This window comes from Furipterus horrens, unplaced genomic scaffold (genome assembly GCF_987537825.1).
Source record: "Furipterus horrens unplaced genomic scaffold, mFurHor1.1.pri manual_scaffold_21, whole genome shotgun sequence".
Lineage (NCBI taxonomy): Eukaryota > Metazoa > Chordata > Mammalia > Chiroptera > Furipteridae > Furipterus > Furipterus horrens.
Window position 1 is genome coordinate 2653910 of NW_028327191.1, and position 18011 is coordinate 2671920.

Sequence of the window (18011 nt, forward strand, 5' to 3'; positions counted from 1 at the left end):
ATTTCTGTTGCGCCTCAGAGTTTCAGACTCATGTGCATCATAGATGACTCATACTCTGTCAACGGTCACCATTGACCTAATATTGTCCCTCTTCTTCTTTTATTTCTACGTTGCTTCCTGACCAATCACTACTTGTAATTTTAAAACTTGATGATTCACAAAACCCCCAAGAAGACAATGATATCCCTACTACGTATCTAGAATCACTCACATCCATATACCTCCTCCAATAATAACCCCAAATTTTATTTGAGCATTAATCAATATACTAAGTCCATATTAATTTGAATATTAGTAACTGGATGGCCGTTGGCTTTCTTTGATTCTGTATGGCACTTTTTAACCTCACACTTGAGACTGACCCAAAACATTTACTCTTCATTATTATTTTTATTTTCCTCATGAAATACATTGGGAAGACATCGGTTAATAAGATTACAGTTCTGATACTTCATCTGTATGCTGCACTGTGCGTCCGAAAACAGAGCCAGGCCGTCCCTGTCACCTTCTATCTGACCCCTCACCCTTTCCTACCCCGGATCTTTGCTTCCAACCGTACGGTTGCCTGTCTGAGTGTTTGTTCGTTTTTCTTGCTTCTTCATCTGTTACTTTCGGTTCTATATCCCACACGAGGGAAATCACATGGTTCTTCCCTTTTTCTGATGGACTTATTTTGCTTAGCACGGTGTCCCCATGACATTCTCCAGGCAAGTGAACCTGATCCCTGGCCAAACAATTAACACCATTGATCAGTGTATTTCTCAAAAAGCTCAGTGTTTTCAATTTTTTAACATTATTTTCCTCCTTACCATGGATGCTCAAATTGTGTACAATGATTTAACATTTTAATCTATTATTCATATTTCTTTAACGGTGCTTATCACCCATTAATGATAATAAACTTAAATCTATGAAGCCAAAATAAAAACACGCGTTACGTGTGCTTGACATCTGTCTCCAGTATCAAACGCAACAGCGAGAACTCCCTGGGACTGGGCTGGCCCTTAGGGCGGGAGACAGATTGTTCACATCTCTGGGCCACCCTCGCGGGTCTGCTAGAAGCCTGCTTCTCCCCCACTCATTCCCACATTTGTACTGATGACCTCACTAACTTTCCGACAGGACCAGAATACACAGCTTACAAAAAAACTTAAAAACAAAACACTTGACTATCCTTAACTTCTATCTGTAGAAACATTGCCAACACAGGTTGTGTGTCTTTCATTAATCAATCTCGATGTGACATTGATTAACCAAGATAATGATTTGTATTACATTTATGATTGGGCAATAGGTAACCTTTTTAATAATAGCTATTATATTTAATCATACTGTAAATCTCCTTAAACAATGATGCAAACCAAAACAAGACCTTTGACTTACATACACACTTTAGTCTATTTCCTTATATGAAGGCAACGTAGCAGCCTTGACCGTGACAGGGGACAAAGTTGACCTGAGAACCTGTCCTGAAAAGTACCAGGCAGAGAGGGTGATAAAGACATCGAGACCTTCTCTCTATTTAGTCATGGTTCTTACCATGTATTTGTAGACTCATTTAGGCATTTATAATTTATGAAAATACTTACTTATTTTTAACTTAATAAATTTCACACCTGCAACGGGCTCAGGCGATAATTGACTATTATATGTCATTGTTTTTATCAACCTTAGACAAAGACATAACACACTCAGTCCGTTTATTATTCTTTCTAATGTATGTCAATATTCTTTTCCCTTGCTACAGATTTATCAAAAAATAATGCTTCACCCTCTTCATCTTTATTCATTTATACATTAATTATTTTACACTTTGTAAACGTTAAAAGTGTGAATACAAAGAGCAACACAGATGTATGTGCCTGACATACACCTCTTGACACACGGGGAATTACCTGGTTACCTTCTGTGGACCATGGAGTTCCAGACACATGGTGTTCATTGTCCCGCAGTCGTCATCACGGACCCATGACTGTCCCTCTGTCTTTTCATTCTCATAAACATGTTTATTAATTCATTAATAAAAAAATAATCAGTATAATCATTTCCACCCAAACTATGCTGACTTCAGTGTTCTATTTGCAGTATAGTCAATACAATGTCTCCAATAAACTGGGTGGTTTACACTGGCCTATTTCCACCTTTTTTTATGATACTGAGCACTTTTGAATAACACAGTGAACACCCTTGAACAACCATTCAAACTAAGACAATAACTTGGACGATTACTCCCACGGTCCCCAAGCCCCTACAACGCAGACGGAAACGAGGAGTTCGGAACTGTGGAAAAATGTCACATTCAGCTTGAGAGCGTCCATTCCAAAGAACAAAGGGCAGAGCAGGTGATAAAAACAGGGACTTCCTTCCATTGATCTGTATTTTACGTCTTTCACGGAGACATTTAGACGTTTGTTACTGAAGTCTGTTTACCTCATTGTCTTTGTGAAGCCAAACAGCCCTGAACTTCCCACTGACCCAGAACACAAACACTGCCTATAACGTGCCCTGGCCACCGCCCCCTTAGCCGAAGGGGGACGTGCCACAGATTCCCCTCTGGGCCTCACATTCCCCATTTATGCCCACAGAACTCACCACCCCCGCGCGTGCTCCAGACTGGACAACACCGCTACCATGCAGCTTTGTTTTTATGTATTTCTTCATTACAAACCATTGATCCCGTTATAGTAAAGAGTGAAAATACACACAGAACACCTCATTGCTTGTGCTGAAGCCCAGAGTTCCAGGCCCGTGCCATTCATCATCCGTGACTCGTACGCTAGCTGCTATCACCACTGACCCAGAAGACCGCTTTGTCTTCATTCATTTCTACATTGATTATTGATCAATTCATTAATTCACTAATTGAAATTTTAAAACTATGACTCCCAAAATATCAACAGACCTAATATATCTCTATTATGTATCAAAAGAAAATCCCTACATCAATATCTCCATCATTATCCTCAGTTTTCTAATGCATTTAGAAATTAATAATGCTTCTAATTAATCCCATAATTGTTACTAGAATACAGTTCAACTTCTTTGATTATGTCTCACACTTCTTATTAATATGGTGACTATCCTGACACAAAACAGCAGAACCAAGATGAAAACTCATTATTACTCATGTTGGTGGGCTCCAAGGCTCTTGATCAAGGAAGAACCCTTACATTAGGCCCCGCGTGTCTGTCCGAGAAGAATAAAGCAAATGATAACAAAAGAGCTGAGACACTCTCGCCACCCAGCCTTGCTTTTCCCATGTCGTGCGGTCAGCAGCTTAGGGCATAGTTTTTCCCTTAAGGAAAAGGGCGCCACTGACCTTGGACACTGACCCAGAATCTGAATGCCGTCTGTGACTAACACCGTGTGACGTGCTTATACGGGTCCCAGCCAGGTACCGTTCATTTCTAACTGAACGTCAGGGTTTTCATAATATAATAGCTCAGTACTTCTTGCATATTCACACGTTTTTATAATTGGGCAATGCTTCACTACATTCATCTTTATTTATTTATAAATTTACAGACTGCTCGTGTTTATCCAATTACAATAAAAGAACGAAAATGTAATGAAGACCAAGACCAAAAACAAGGCCCTGGTATATTCCTGATGTCTACCTACAGGATTCCTTTACACGGTGGGAATGAACTAAACTCCCTCTATGTCGGACCTCAGGGGCGGACACGTACTCATCGTGTGCTTCACACGCCCCCAGTAGGCACCATCGATCCAACGGTCCCTTTCTCTTCAGTCGCTTCTGTAAGTTTATTGGTTAAATCATTGATTTACTAAAAATGATTTTAAACCCTGGTAAACAAAAACCTAGAAGAGCCTTTATGTCCCTAATCTGAACATAGATTATTCTTACATTGGTGTCTCTCATTAATTAGCCTTAGTTTTCCATGGGATTAATCAATATAATGTTTCATAGATCCCATTCTTATCACTGAGAGGCAGCTGCTTTCTTTAATTATATTTCAGACTTTCTAATAATACAGTGAATTATCTTTTTAAAAACCATGGAAACCGAGAAAAGAATTTCTACTATTACTCACATTAACCTTCCTCTTCCTTTACAAACGCAACCACACCCCTCCTGAACACGGAGGGTGCTGCAACCACCCAGATGGGACCAATCTGAGAAGCACAAGACAGAACAGATAATTAAAATGATTCAGACATTATGCCATTGGTCACTGCATTCCACCTTCCATTTAGTCATTTATGTAATCAATGTATCCAGACATTGTATATTTTAATTTCTCATAGGTGAGCAAACATTTATCTAACCACTGACAGAAATGAACACTGACCACTCCTTATCAATACCTAAATCAACCTTGGTCCAAGAATAATGACCTGGTACCATGTAAGCCCTTTTCATTGACAGTGTTTTAAATATATATTAATACTATTCCTTGTCTAATCATACATTCTTATAATTGGACAATATTTCACCACCTTTATTTTTATTTCATGTTTGTTCATTGATCATTTCATTGATCCAATTACAAAAATAGGCTAGATGTCTTTCATATTGGACCTCAGAGTTCCAGACACATAGTCATAGTGTACGACTCAGACGCCACCCTTGGTCACCATTGATCCAATATTGCCTCTCTCTGTCTTCAATCATTTCTGCACTGTTTAACTAGAGAATTCATTAGTTTACTAAAAGTAATTTAAAGTGCTATTATTCACAACACCCAAGAAGAGTTACGATATTCCTAATCTATATGTAAATTCATTCTCACATCAATACATTTCTTTCTTAATTATCTTAAATTTCATGTATGTAATAATTAATATAATGTCTCATTAATTCAATAGTTATAACTGGGCTATAAGTTCACAAGACTTGACTCCATGTGGCACTTTTTAAAAATACAATAACTATCCTTAAGAAATATTGTTGAAACCAAGACAAGAACTTTGACTCTCACTCACTTAGGTCTCTGTGCCCCCAATGCTGAGGTGCCACCCCATGGCCTGCCACCGTGGGACAAGCTCACTGAGCTCCAGCACGTCCCTTCTGAGAAGCACAGGGTGCAGCAGTAACAGACGTGCAGACGGATTCCCACTAATCCTGGCTCGCTTAGGTGTTTCCGGATTGTTCACAATGCGAACGCATTTCTCTCTTAGAGTAGCGACGTCACGCTTGGGCCGGACCCTGGAAGAATGAAAGACACTTGCTCATCTGTGTCCACGTGAGCTTCCGGGGCAACACCCTTGCTCCACTGATTTCTCCCTGGGAATCAGCCCTTCCAATTGTAATATTTATTGCTTCGCTGTATATGTTCCTAGTTGGATAACGGAGCATTGGAGACCAGTCTATAGATGCAACCACAGAGCTCATGGCCTGGAAAACAGCTCAAATGCACCCACGTCACAGAGAATATCCACAAAGGTTGAGCCATTATGTTCACTGGCCCCCGCAGTCCACCTTTTCCTGAGCCAGTCGTTTTAGCTGAGGAATGATTTGGGACCATGTATATTTCATTTTCTTTTCTTAAATTTTTTTTACTTAACACTGTATAACACTCTTAGCCAAAACTTTACACCCTTTGCCACTTCTTTCCTAGTAGATACTGGTCTTTTCAATATACAGCAATATTTACTATACACTATAGTAATTTTGTCTAATCTCATATTTTTATAATTGGACAAGACTTCATGGTCTTCGTTTTTATTTATTTAAACACATTTTTATACTGATTAGTTCATTGATCCAATTATAAAAATAGAAAGAAAATGCGGCACATAATGACCAATACCCACGTCCCTGTGCGTTCCGGGCCTTTGCCTGCAGGGCTGCTCCCAACAGGGGCAGGGACCCCGATTCCACTTGCCTTGGCCTTCACGGTTCCAGAAACACAGCCGTCGCATATGCCACCAGGCGTCGTCACTGATCCGCACGGTACCCGCTTTTCTTCATTCACGTCGGATTATTTACTGGTCAATCAATAATTCAGAAATTATAATTTTTTAAAATTATTATTCACAGAATCTATAAAGAATCTAGTTATCCCTAATATAGATTTAGAATCACGTTCATGACAATATCTCTCATTAATTATTCTCAATTTTTACTATGTACATTAATCGATATAATGCTTCACATTAATTGCATATTTCTCAGTGGGCTATTTGGATTTCACTGATTTTATTTCACAGTTTTCAATAATACAGTGAAGTCCTTAAAGTGCTGAAACTAAGAAAAGAACGGGGACTGTTACTCACATAGTCTCCATACCCCCGCCACGTGAGCGCAGCCGGGGAGTCCGGGACGATGGAAGATGCTTGAATCAGCGCGAGGGTGTCCATTCTACGGAGCACAGAGCAGAGCAGATGACAAAAAGTTGGGAACTTTAGTTCCACTGATTCTTGTTTTCTGCATTTTATTTCTTAATTTATACATTCATTAATTTTTCATAATGTAGTATATTTCTCTTAACAAAAGAAAACCTTAAACTTGAGACTGACCCAGAGCAATAATATTGAGTCCTACTCTTCGGTGTCTGTATGGTTCTTAGGCAAAAGGGCAAATTCTTCTTCCATTTATTGCTTAGTACGTATGATTTTAATTTTATTTACAACAGTCTCGCCTCACTCCACGTGTTCCTGGCCAGACAATGTTTCCCTCTCTTTGTTAGCTGCTCACCACATTCTCAATAGTTCGATTGCTGACCCACTCATAACAATAAACCTCGATGCAGAAACGCAGAGTACGCATGTGGCCTTTGTGTGCACGCCCCGCATTGCCCCAGAGGTCACCGACGACGGGAGTGGACTAGGTTCTGTTCCCTGGGCCTCAAGAGCGACAGGGACCCGGTGCTCACGGAATATGACTCCTGCCCACCAGTCAGCACCACGGGTCCGTGTATGGGTGTCTTCCTCTTCACTTGTGACTGCATTTCTAATTATTAAATCACTAATTCATTCATTCAAAAGATACCTGATTCATGAAATCACAAGAAAAAGACCCTAGAATAAGCCTCCCTTCCGTTCCACACGGATTGTATCTTTTCCATTCTTTGACTTCAGTGCTGCACATGATCAGCCTATCAACATAATCCTTCACGTCACATTTGTCACACAGTTAACTTTTTAATTATATTTACTACCTTCCAATAATACCATGAATACTCTTGTAAAAAACCACCCAAGCCAAGGCAGGGCTCTCTGACGGGTATACACACTGGTCCCTTTACTAACGTGAAGGGGACGCGACGTCGGGCCTACCAGAGGCTGACATCGGCTCAGCGCACTTCCTGGATTCCTGAAAGTACAAGCAGACGATGCAGAAATGACGATCGATTTTGTAATATAATGTAAATATATGCATTAAAATGGAAAGATCTCCCCTATAGGAATAAAATTAGAATGCATAGATATCAAATTAGATCCAATTAATGGAGAAAATAGTTAAATTAGGAAACAAACATAACTAATCAGAAAGCAAATCAAGGGAAAGAAACAAACAGAAAAAAACACAGGAGTAACTCAGAAGTTCAGTGAGGAACATATGAATACACTCAAACGTATTAGTCGTCGTAAAAATGTAAAACAATATATTACCCAAAAATGTCATAACTAATCAGAATACATTTTAAAAATTCAACTACATGATATTTACAAAAAAAAATGGAGACATTTTCTCCATTTTACCATATTTCCCACTATTCGCTTAGTCATCCAGGCAGCTATTAACTTATGTAATATTCCTTTATTTTACGCTTAATAACGACAACTCCACACGAACTCCTGCCCTAAGACCATCTTTAATACCCGCCTGTGTGTCCGCCAGCCTCCGTCAGACACTTAATCCACTCGGCCCTTTCTTCACCTCTCCCCTTCCTATTGATATTCATTTTCATTATTACATATTTTATTAATGAACAAAACTGTCGCTCTCTTCATCTTTATTCATTGATACATGTGTCTACTTGTTCTGCCATAAAATCTCCAATAATAATATTTTTAAATTCATGAACTCGAAGCGAAGAACAGGAGCCTCCTGTGCTCCTGACACCTGGCCAGCGGCCCCGCCATGACAGGGGCACGCACCGGACCCCACCTGGGCGGGACCTCAGAGCTCCCATGAGACCGCGCCCGGCCCACGACTGGCCTTCGTTCTCTATTCGATGCTAAGTTCATTAACGAAGACACACACGTGTCTCTAACACCCGTCTGTGTGACCGCTTCCAGCGAGACCAGGTTCCTTCCATGAACTGCGCTCCGTGTCCCACATATGGATTAATGCACATGGTATTTCATGGTACACTGACATTTAACGTGGACATGTTTCATCACCTTTGACGATGCTGACACTTTTTAATAATACAGTGAAAACCTTTATTTAAAACAAAAGGTTAAACCGGGAGGAACACTGGCTGTTACTCACAGGGGTCCCCGCGTTCCGACTGCAGACACCCTCCCGGGGCCCCCGACTATGGACAACGCCTGAGTCAGCCGGGGGGCGTCCATCCTTCTGAGTACAAAGCGCAACGGAACCAAAGAAGAGATCGCGATGTCGCCTCCTTGGTCCCAATGCCACCGTGTGGAATCGGTCACGCAGATAATTAGCAGCTGGTGACTGTGTCTGTTTCACTTGCTCTTAAGTGACTGAACAATATCAGGACTGCCACGCGCAGAATAGGAACACGGTTACTCATTACTGTCTGCATCACACGGAAAAGGGCAGCGTCGTGTCCCGCTCATGTTCATTCATCTTCAGCGCTCGCAGCAGCATAATAGGATTTTTTACCAGACCACATAGTTTTATAATTGGACAACGCGCAACCCCGTCATCTCTCCTTGTAACCTGTTTCTGGGTTTATTCGCCGGTTCAATTATATTCACAGAACACAGATGAGTGAACACAAAGACGAAACAGGTCCCTGCACACCCTGCCATGGGGGCGGGCCCATCGCAGCCGTGTGACATGGGTCCTTTCTGTCGGCCCTTGGAGTTCCAGGCACAGCGCGCACCTGTCGCTATCCTTGGGGCAGGACCGGCTCTTTTTCTCTGCTGTCTGTCTTTCTTATTGGTCAGATTCACTCCTACGAAAGCAAACACAAACGACCAAAAAGATCACAGATAAGACCCTTGACTCCTCCTGCCATCCACCTACTGGATCATTTCCACGGAAGCCCAACTCTTCTGTTACCTGAGCTCAGTGTTGCACGTGGGATTAATCATCCTGTTATTTCATATTAGCAATATTTGACATTGACGTGTTTGGGCTCCGCTGATTATATTTAATGCTTTTTAATGATGCAAAAATATCGTTTTGTAAACCATTCGATCCATGAGAAGAACACTCACCATTATTCACTTTCTTCTCTGTGTTCAGAACCCCCTGGACCAATTTATTTCTCAATGAACACTGTTCTCAACTTCTATTAACATTTCTTACTTGACCACATGGTGCTTCGTGTTCTCCTTTGTCTATTCATTTATCTTTCTTTAATGATTCTACCATTGATTTGTTAATAATATTATATCTAACTCTACAAATCCCAAATAAGAACATGACCTTTGTATATTTCTGACATCTGTCTGTAGAATTATTTCCTTCAAAGACTACATTTCTTTCTGTACTTGGTCTCGATCAACGGTTAATACACCAATTAATCGCCACCACGCTTCCTATCAATGCCAGGTTCAGCAGGAGGCCTTCTTCTCCGATTATATTGCACAGGCCTTCATACAGTCAATACCCTTAAGCGACCCACCCAGATCTCAACAAGGAAGTGGACTCTCACTCACTGTGGTCCCCACGTGGAGGCCACCGCAGTAGAGCTTTCGATCGCCAGGACCACAGCCGGACCTTGGACAGTGAGCAGCCGCCCTGAGGAGCACAAAGCAGAGCCGATGACAAAAAGGCGGAGACATTCCCTGCACAGATCGCCACCTTCCGCCCTTTACACTCATCATGAAGTCATTTAAATGTTTGCTTGTCGATGACAATACTCACCCGTCTCTTCTCGCAAAAGGAAGAACACCGTGGGACTCACCAATGCCCCACGGCAGTGCCAACGGCTGTCATTATCTCTCTATGGGACAGGTCACCAAAGAGGTCACCCATCCTCAATGTGTTTATTCCCTCAGGGACACTGGTATTTCCCAGTTATGCTGGTGATGGTACTTCTCATGTCCTCTCATATGTTCAGGACGGTCAGCCCCTCACAGTCTCCGCCTTCATTCAGTTGTGTAATTGTTTAATTCCTGACTTATTCATAACACAGGAAAAATTAATGAAGCACAGAAGTCCAAAAACAAGATCTTAATGTATTCCTAATCTTCCTAGAAAACCCCTGCCAAGAGAAGGAACACACTAGATCTCTTCTGTGTCATCCCGAGTCCCAGCCTTGCCTTGTTCAGTGCCCGTGGCCCACACGCTGCCAGGTCTCCACCACTGGTCCAGGGTCTGCCCTCTTTTCCCTCAATCATGTTTATATTTCTTGATTTATTAAATTTTCAATGGACTAATAGTAACGAAATTAATTTACATAATCCCAATAGCCCAAGAACAAGGCTCTTAAGCCTCGCTCACACCTGTCTGTAACTTGCCTCGCAGCTTCCGATGGCAGGGGGCACCAACCCATTAAGGGTCCCGCGCTCCAGGTGAGCCCCACCGTGGGCCAGGGTTCAGCTCTTCAATTGTAACGAATACGTTTTTTAACAATTCAGGGAACGTTCTGAAACAGGTCACCCGTACCAAGACAAGAGGGCGTGCGCTCCCGTCGGTCCCCGTGTTCCTCGCGGTTCTCGGCCGTGCAGAAGGTCGACCAGCTCGGCACGTCCCCTCTGAGATGAGCACCACACACAGGATTCTGAGGCCACCTGGCCGTGAAAACACGCTTTGGTCATTTCACTGTCTTCGCCATTTAGGTACTTAACTTCGCAGTGTGATTCTTTTTCTCTAAAGTAAATGACCCACTCACACTTACGACTGACGCAAAGCAAGAATATGGACTCCCGTACATCACCATCTTAATCCTTCCTACCCTAAAAATGGGACCCCTTGGCCCATTTATTGCTGAACGGACTCTGGAGGCTCCAGGTTGTATCAGGAATAACGTCTATCTCACCACGTATTTTCATAGCTCGACTGCCTCACTCTTTAGCGTCTACACTGGTATTTATTTACTCTTCTGTTTATCTACTTACAATAATAAAATTAAAATCCATGAAGCGCTGAAGGCTGAGATATGATCCTTAAATAGTACTGAAATCTATCCATCACGGTCTTATTCCCACTGAGGTGCACACTAAAATCCCTTTCTGTAATGGACCTCAGGAGGTCACGGGTGTTTTGATCATAAACTACAGTTCAGAATGCATTCCATTCACATCATTGGTCCACGCTGGCCTTTTCCATATGATTCGCAAATCCTTCCTCTGTGTGGGATGGCCCCCACATCAGCACTAACCGCTGGCCAGTACTCACCGTTCCTGCGTGCGCTGCCCTCATATGGAAGATAGGGGACCTCTTTATCAAGTAAAGAGTCTTAGGGAAAACCTAAAACAGAAATGTAAGGAGCTATTAAAATGAGTATCCCGGTCTCGCTCTGTTATTAAAATCATCCTACACAAAACTGAGTCAAGTTAACTCTACACTTTACTGGTACAAACAGGTCCTGCTTTGACTACATCCACGAGTGCGGCCAAGTCCTCGTTTGAAATCTAAATCCCTAAAGCAGAGGCCGCGAGCAATCTTGGTCTTTCAGAGGCTGACTCGGCTCTGGGGCCCCCGCTTTGTGAAGGAGAAAGAGGGTGTTTAAAGATTGAAACATTTCCTCTACTGAACTATGCTTTCCCTCTTTCATTTAGACTTTTAGATATTTAAATATATGTGTTACCTTTTCTTAATGAAATAAACAAAGTGGAACTGTCCTCTGATGCAGAGCCAGGGCGTTAACTATCATTACCGCTATCGGACTGGATCCGGACGGGATGGCCCGCGAGGCAGCAGCAGCAACACGAGACCATATTGAGAAACACAGATTTTTGGGTCCCATGCCACTCCCACCGAATCAGAAACGCTGAGGGTGGGGCCCATGGTCTGTATTGTCACCCACCCGCCCTCCAGGGGGTTCTCCTAGTCAGGCCTATGTCACCCTAACCCAAAGAGGTGCCACCCTTGAACTCCCAGTGGCTCGATACCCTGCCCCATGTCAGAGCCATACGAAAAGTGATGTCTGTCTCACAGTGTTTTTCCTGAATTGAGCTACCTTTACTTCTTCTATCTACCTAAGGCCTACCTATCAATCTAACGTAACTGCTGATCTTTTCATTTATTCCCTCAGAGTCATGCAATAAATTCCCAGGACCCACTTAAACCCTGAAATTAGGTTCCTGAAAATGACAAAAATCTAGCTCCAGGCTTATTCCCCCAAGTGTAATATATCAGATCTTTTTTTTTGAACTAAACTTCAGCAATGCAGAAATGAATTCATCACACGGCGCATTCAGAGCACATCCCACTCGCACCATGGACCTGCACTTGGCTCCTTTTCATTTAACTCGCACGGCCTTTGAATGATATAAAAGGAGCAGCCGTGACCTCACCATCCACTCGGCACCCAAACACTGTCAATACCCTGCGTCTTTCTGTGAATTGCTTCGTTGAATTAACAGCTCAGATCTCATCCTCAGAGAAATGTTTATAAACTCTGACACGAACCTAACAGGGAGTAATAAGCAGTTTTGAAAGTGCATATAAAATCCTCAAACTTTTAAAAAATTGTCCTGAAACGGATACACAGCGTATCTTCATCAAAGATCCATATTTCATGTATGTGCATAGCTACGAGTTACTAGCTGTAACTTCATTCACTTACTCCTTCATTCACGAGAAACTGGAGGAACTGTTGTTTCGTGAACAAAATGAGAACTGTTTAACTTCCCGGAAGCCCAGGAGAGGAATGTTGTTGGTGTTCCCCCCTGACCCCCTCACTCACACGGACGGAAGCAAATTTCTGCCTCTCAGGAGGGACGTACGACGGGTACCCCTGACAGACGCCGTTTCAACACACGCACATCGCTGCCCGAGTGCCTGCCCCTCTTAACTTATTACACTGTTAACCGATGACCAGTTTATGATGACAAGGGTGTCTGTGTACAAACACAAGACAGCGACACTGACTAACAGTAAACAACTGTGCCCGGCCCCTCCCCGCCATGATACGCTTCTTCCTGACTTTGTTGCGGGATAAATGGCAGAGATCATCGTAAACGCTGAGGGCGCACCGAGGGCCGCTCTGGCTCACCCTGTGGGATGGTTACCCACCGAGCACAATGAGGGTCACTGGACTGATCTGTCCTCCAGCACATTTTTGTCACTGGTTCACACTCGGTCCTCTTTAATATGCTTGGTGGATTGAACTATATAACTTTTCCTACTTATTAATTTAAAAAAAAACACCTGCTTCCCAGATACAACACAGAAAATGAACATCAGCAATTACATACAGCTCTCCCCAGTCCCTTAGGCTGAGACACAAAAGCCTCTCTGCATTTTTAATGGACTTCAGTTCTTTGGAAGTGGACGGGTAATGATGTTTGTTTCATTATATATGTCATTATTCTTCCACATCTGGCCCTCTTTTCCTTAATTTATTCATACATTTATGTAGTTATTATTGCATTATTGTAATAAGCAATAAAGTCTGCTTTGCGGTGGACCTTGGAGTTCTAGGTGGGCATGAGCCTCCCCCAAATCATCCGCCCGAGCCTCCTGTTCCTCAGCCATCCTAATTCCATTAAGAGATCAATCATTAATTCACTAATAGTAAATGTATACCATGAATTTTTAAAAAGCTTTAATATCCCTGAAGATCTGATATAAAATCACTTTTTAAAGAGCAAGTAGTCTAGATCTGCTCTGCTAATCCTCCTCAGTACTGAATATATGGATTAGGCAGCATATTGCTCCATTTGACCCTCCTTATCATTAATCCGTGATTGGCACGGGCTAATCTCCACCATCTGTCTACAGAATTATTTCCCTCGGCAACACAGCCCTTTCATTAAATGACTTCAATGTTTCATATAAAAATTAATAAACACCATGCTTCATATTAATTGCATTTTGTGGACATGGGTGACATTTAATGATTACATTTCACACTTTTTTGCATTTATTATACTTATATAATAAAATAGTAATAACTTTATAAAGTTAATGCACTGATGATTAAAATCCAATTTTGTTTTATTTATAATTCTTTTTATTTTACTTTTTGTAGATTTTTAAAATTGTTGTCCTATTACAGTGGTCCCAATTTTTCACATTTTAGTAATACAGCGATTGTCCTTAAGTAAGCCGCCCCAACTGAGCCAAGAACATGGACGTCACTCACGTGGTCTCCACGCTCGGACACAGACGCCACTGCGGAGCCTGAGATCATGGAAGGACCCTAGAATCAGCTCGAGTGCATCCATTCTGAGGGGGACAGAGCACAGCAGATGGCTGTAAAAGGTTCAGATTTCATATCTATCGATCTGGCATTTAACTTTTAATTAATCACTTAGGAAACTAGCAATTTGGAAAAATCTTTAAATTCTCCAAAGTAAACAAATGTCTGTCTCTCTAGATATTTTCATATTTGGACAATGCTTCATGACCTTCATCTTTACTTATTTGTACGTTGTTACTGGCTACTTCATTGATCTCACTGTAAATAGGAAGTGCATGAGCATAAATCAGAAACAAGACCCTTGGATACTCCGGACACCTGTCTAGATGATCCCTTCCAACAGGGCAACGGACTAGACCTCTTGTGCTGGGCCTCACAGTCCAGACATGTGTTCCTCGCATGTGACTCACACGCCACCAGGAGTCATCATTGATCCATATTTGTCCCTCCTTTTCTTCAATCTTTTCTACACTGTCTACCGAGTAATTAATTAATTAATTAATATAAGGTTAAGATTGTATTATTCATAAAAACTCAAAATAAGCCTTAATATCCCTAATCTGTATATAGTCATTCTCACATATCTCTCTCATTATTTTATTTTTCTTATATACATTAATCAATCCAATCAATGTTCTATCAATCAGAAGAAGTCCCATATTTGTCACTGGACTAGAGTCGGCCTCACCTGATTATGTTTCCTACTCTTTAATGATACAGTGAATGCCCTTTTTATAGAAACGCGGGACTTAAGGGAAGAACTCTGACTGCTGCTCCCACGGTCTCGGCGCTCCTACGCCACAGGCAGCCAGAGAGCCCGGGGCCAAGGAGGACGCTGAAACCTGCCTGCGGGCATCCGTTCCGAGAAGCACGGAGCCCAGCGGGCGATAATCAAACGGAAATCTAATTGCCATTGATCTTTGACCTCCAGGTTTCATTTACTCAGTCATTTGGCTATTTGTTAGGCAATGCTAATATGTTTTTCTGTCAATAAATCAGACACGAGAGCTGCAACTACTCAGAGCGGGAATTATTACTGATCATTTTAGATATCGTTCTTCGCCAAAGATGTAACACACTTAATACATTTCATATCAGTTTCAATATACATGAGCATTATTTTTCTTCCCATTTTAACAATAAACAACACTTCACCCCCTTTGTCTGTATTTATTTTGTCAGTTATTCTTTTATAACAGTATTTTGTAAAACTTAAGAACGCAAAACTCAGAACAAGAGCCCCGTATGTCCCTCATCGCTCCTGGCATCTGCCCACACCACCCCTGCCAACAGAGGGAAGGGACAGGATTCCTCTCTGTGGGACCTCACAGTTCCAGACACAGCAGTGCTCACCCACATGACTCGCACGCCACCAGGCGTCCCCATCGCTACAGGTTGGGCCTCATTTTCTTCCTCCTCATCTGCATCTGTTTCCTGGTCAGTTCATCAATTCACTAATAACAATAATAAAATAAATACCTAGGGATCACAAATACTCAAGGATAAGATCCTTAATATCTCAAATATCTATCCATAGGAATATTTGCCTCAATGAATATGGCTCTTTTCTGGATCAGCTTGATGGATGCAAATACCCATTAGTTGATGCACAGAAAGCTTCATGTCAATTCCATATTCACGCTGGGGGTAGGACTGGCTTTCTTTGAATGTATTTAATACTATTTTTAACATTTTAGTAAGCACTCTAAACAAACAACCCAAACTGAGAGAAGCATCTGACTATTACTCACGTGAACCTATACGGAGGGACAACTAGTGGAGCCCGTGGTGATGGCCCAGGGTTTAACCAGCTCAACAGTGTCCGTCCTGAGGAGGACAAAGCAGAGCAGAGACGATGAGACTGAGAGCTGACCTATCGGTGCACGCACCTCACCTTACAGTCAGTCAGTCCCTCGGGAACGGAGTCCACATTTATTAATTTTCTCTTAACAATCCAAGCAATAAGCACCTTGACCCAGACCAAGAATAAGAACTCTGATGGTCACTGACGATCTGGATCATTCTTAGCCAACGAGGCGGGGCACTCGAACTATTTACATTTCTTAAGGAACTGTGGTTCTTTTCAATAATGTTAATAATTTTTATTGTCTCACCCTCTTCATCTTAATTTATTTATATTTGCACATTGATTCCTTTTCAAGCCATTTATTACGGTAGCATCAGACATCCTGAAAATGACCCAAGTAAGTGGTCCTTTTTCCTTTCCCTCACGTTGGTCTAAAGCATCGCGTCCAACAGAGGCCACAGACTACTTCTCTCTTCCTTGGACCTCCGAGTTTCAGACCCACCGTATTCCTCATCTACGCGTGACTCCTACTCCACCAGCTGTCACCTCTGGTCCGTGTCACGCCTCTCTCCCTTCATTGTCATACACATCAATTCATTCATTAATTCTTGGATTGATTAATTTGTAAAACCCCATAATTCACAAGGAAGGAGAGCAATGAATATTCCACATCTGCCTATAGGATGATTTGCCACATTGTTCAAGCTCTCTCATTAATTATCATCAATATTTCATACACGCATTAGTAAATATAATGCTTCATAAGAGCCCACATTTATCATTTTCCATGGTTGGTGCTTTGGATTATATTTCACACGTCCAGCAATGAAGGGAAGATCCTTTTGAAAATTTCTCAAACAAATACAGGAACTTTAACCTTTACTCACATGTGTCTCTGCTTTTGTTCAGAGCAAACGCTGAGTCTTGTTACCATGGAAAAGACTTCCATCAGCAGGACTGTGTTGATTCTGAGGAGTACAAGACAGATCAGATAATTAAAAATTAAAACCTTCTCTCCATTAGTCATTTTCTCTCTGACTTTTTTCAGTTATTTATATATTTCATTTTTAGAATATATATATATATACACACACATATAAATATTAAAAAATTAACATCCTCCACTCAATACTGGCACAGGCTTATAAAACTGAATGTTACTTATTAGAAAAAGAGGTAATGTCCTTGGTCCCCTTATTTCTTACATCCGTTTCTTCAGTTTATAGCAACAGTATTTCTCGCCTGCCACACACATGCATAGCTTATAAGCTTTTATCCTTTCCTTGCTTAGTCCCACACTTGCTGGCGGGCTCCATCAGTGACTCGTGTCACGTTAACAGTAACAGTAACAGTAATACTAGTACACTACAAATCCACGAGTGCAAAGCCACAAGGACCATCTCCTGGCGGACCCCGAGCCCCGAAGCAGAGGATGACTTGCAGGAGGAAACACCAGACGTCTGGCCTTGGACCTCAGACTTCCAGACACAGAGCAGTCACCGTCTCTGACTCATACGCCACCAGTCGTCATCATTGGTCCGGGTGCGGGCCGCTCCTTCCTCGCCCTCACCTGACGTGTTCGCACGGTAATTCGCCAACCCGCTACCAATGATCAGACACATAACTGGGCAAGGACAAGAGCCTCGGGGTGGCGGTCGCACTGCCTGAGGACCAGCGACTCGCTGACTACCCCTCTCTCATGGACCAGCCACACTGTTCCGAACGAAGGCAGGCCGGCCAATCTAATACTTTGTACGTTTCCAGTGTAATCACTGGAC

At 42.1% G+C, this 18011-nt stretch overlaps 1 long non-coding RNA gene, 4 other non-coding genes and 3 pseudogenes across 5 annotated transcripts; all 8 read right to left on the minus strand.

Moving 5' to 3' along the window:
* Positions 1–7: 7 nt before the first annotated feature.
* Positions 8–79, minus strand: LOC149990230 (small nucleolar RNA SNORD113/SNORD114 family). Its single transcript, XR_016508910.1, has one exon. It is a non-coding gene; the product is annotated as a small nucleolar RNA SNORD113/SNORD114 family (small nucleolar RNA).
* A 2646-nt stretch (positions 80–2725) lies between these two features.
* LOC149990231 (small nucleolar RNA SNORD113/SNORD114 family) lies at positions 2726–2800 on the minus strand. The gene has a single exon (XR_016508911.1). It is a non-coding gene; the product is annotated as a small nucleolar RNA SNORD113/SNORD114 family (small nucleolar RNA).
* An 864-nt stretch (positions 2801–3664) lies between these two features.
* On the minus strand, positions 3665–3732 carry LOC149990232 (small nucleolar RNA SNORD113/SNORD114 family; annotated as a pseudogene).
* An 805-nt stretch (positions 3733–4537) lies between these two features.
* LOC149990233 (small nucleolar RNA SNORD113/SNORD114 family) lies at positions 4538–4609 on the minus strand. The gene has a single exon (XR_016508914.1). It is a non-coding gene; the product is annotated as a small nucleolar RNA SNORD113/SNORD114 family (small nucleolar RNA).
* Positions 4610–11463: 6854 nt separating this feature from the next.
* LOC149990234 (uncharacterized) lies at positions 11464–17195 on the minus strand. Its single transcript, XR_016508902.1, has 3 exons — positions 17121–17195; positions 14370–14452; positions 11464–11527 (listed from the first exon to the last, which is right to left on the minus strand). It is a non-coding gene; the product is annotated as an uncharacterized LOC149990234 (long non-coding RNA).
* On the minus strand, positions 14793–14863 carry LOC149990235 (small nucleolar RNA SNORD113/SNORD114 family; annotated as a pseudogene).
* Positions 16711–16789, minus strand: LOC149990236 (small nucleolar RNA SNORD113/SNORD114 family; annotated as a pseudogene).
* A 504-nt stretch (positions 17196–17699) lies between the features above and the next one.
* LOC149990237 (small nucleolar RNA SNORD113/SNORD114 family) lies at positions 17700–17774 on the minus strand. The gene has a single exon (XR_016508913.1). It is a non-coding gene; the product is annotated as a small nucleolar RNA SNORD113/SNORD114 family (small nucleolar RNA).
* Positions 17775–18011: the final 237 nt, after the last annotated feature.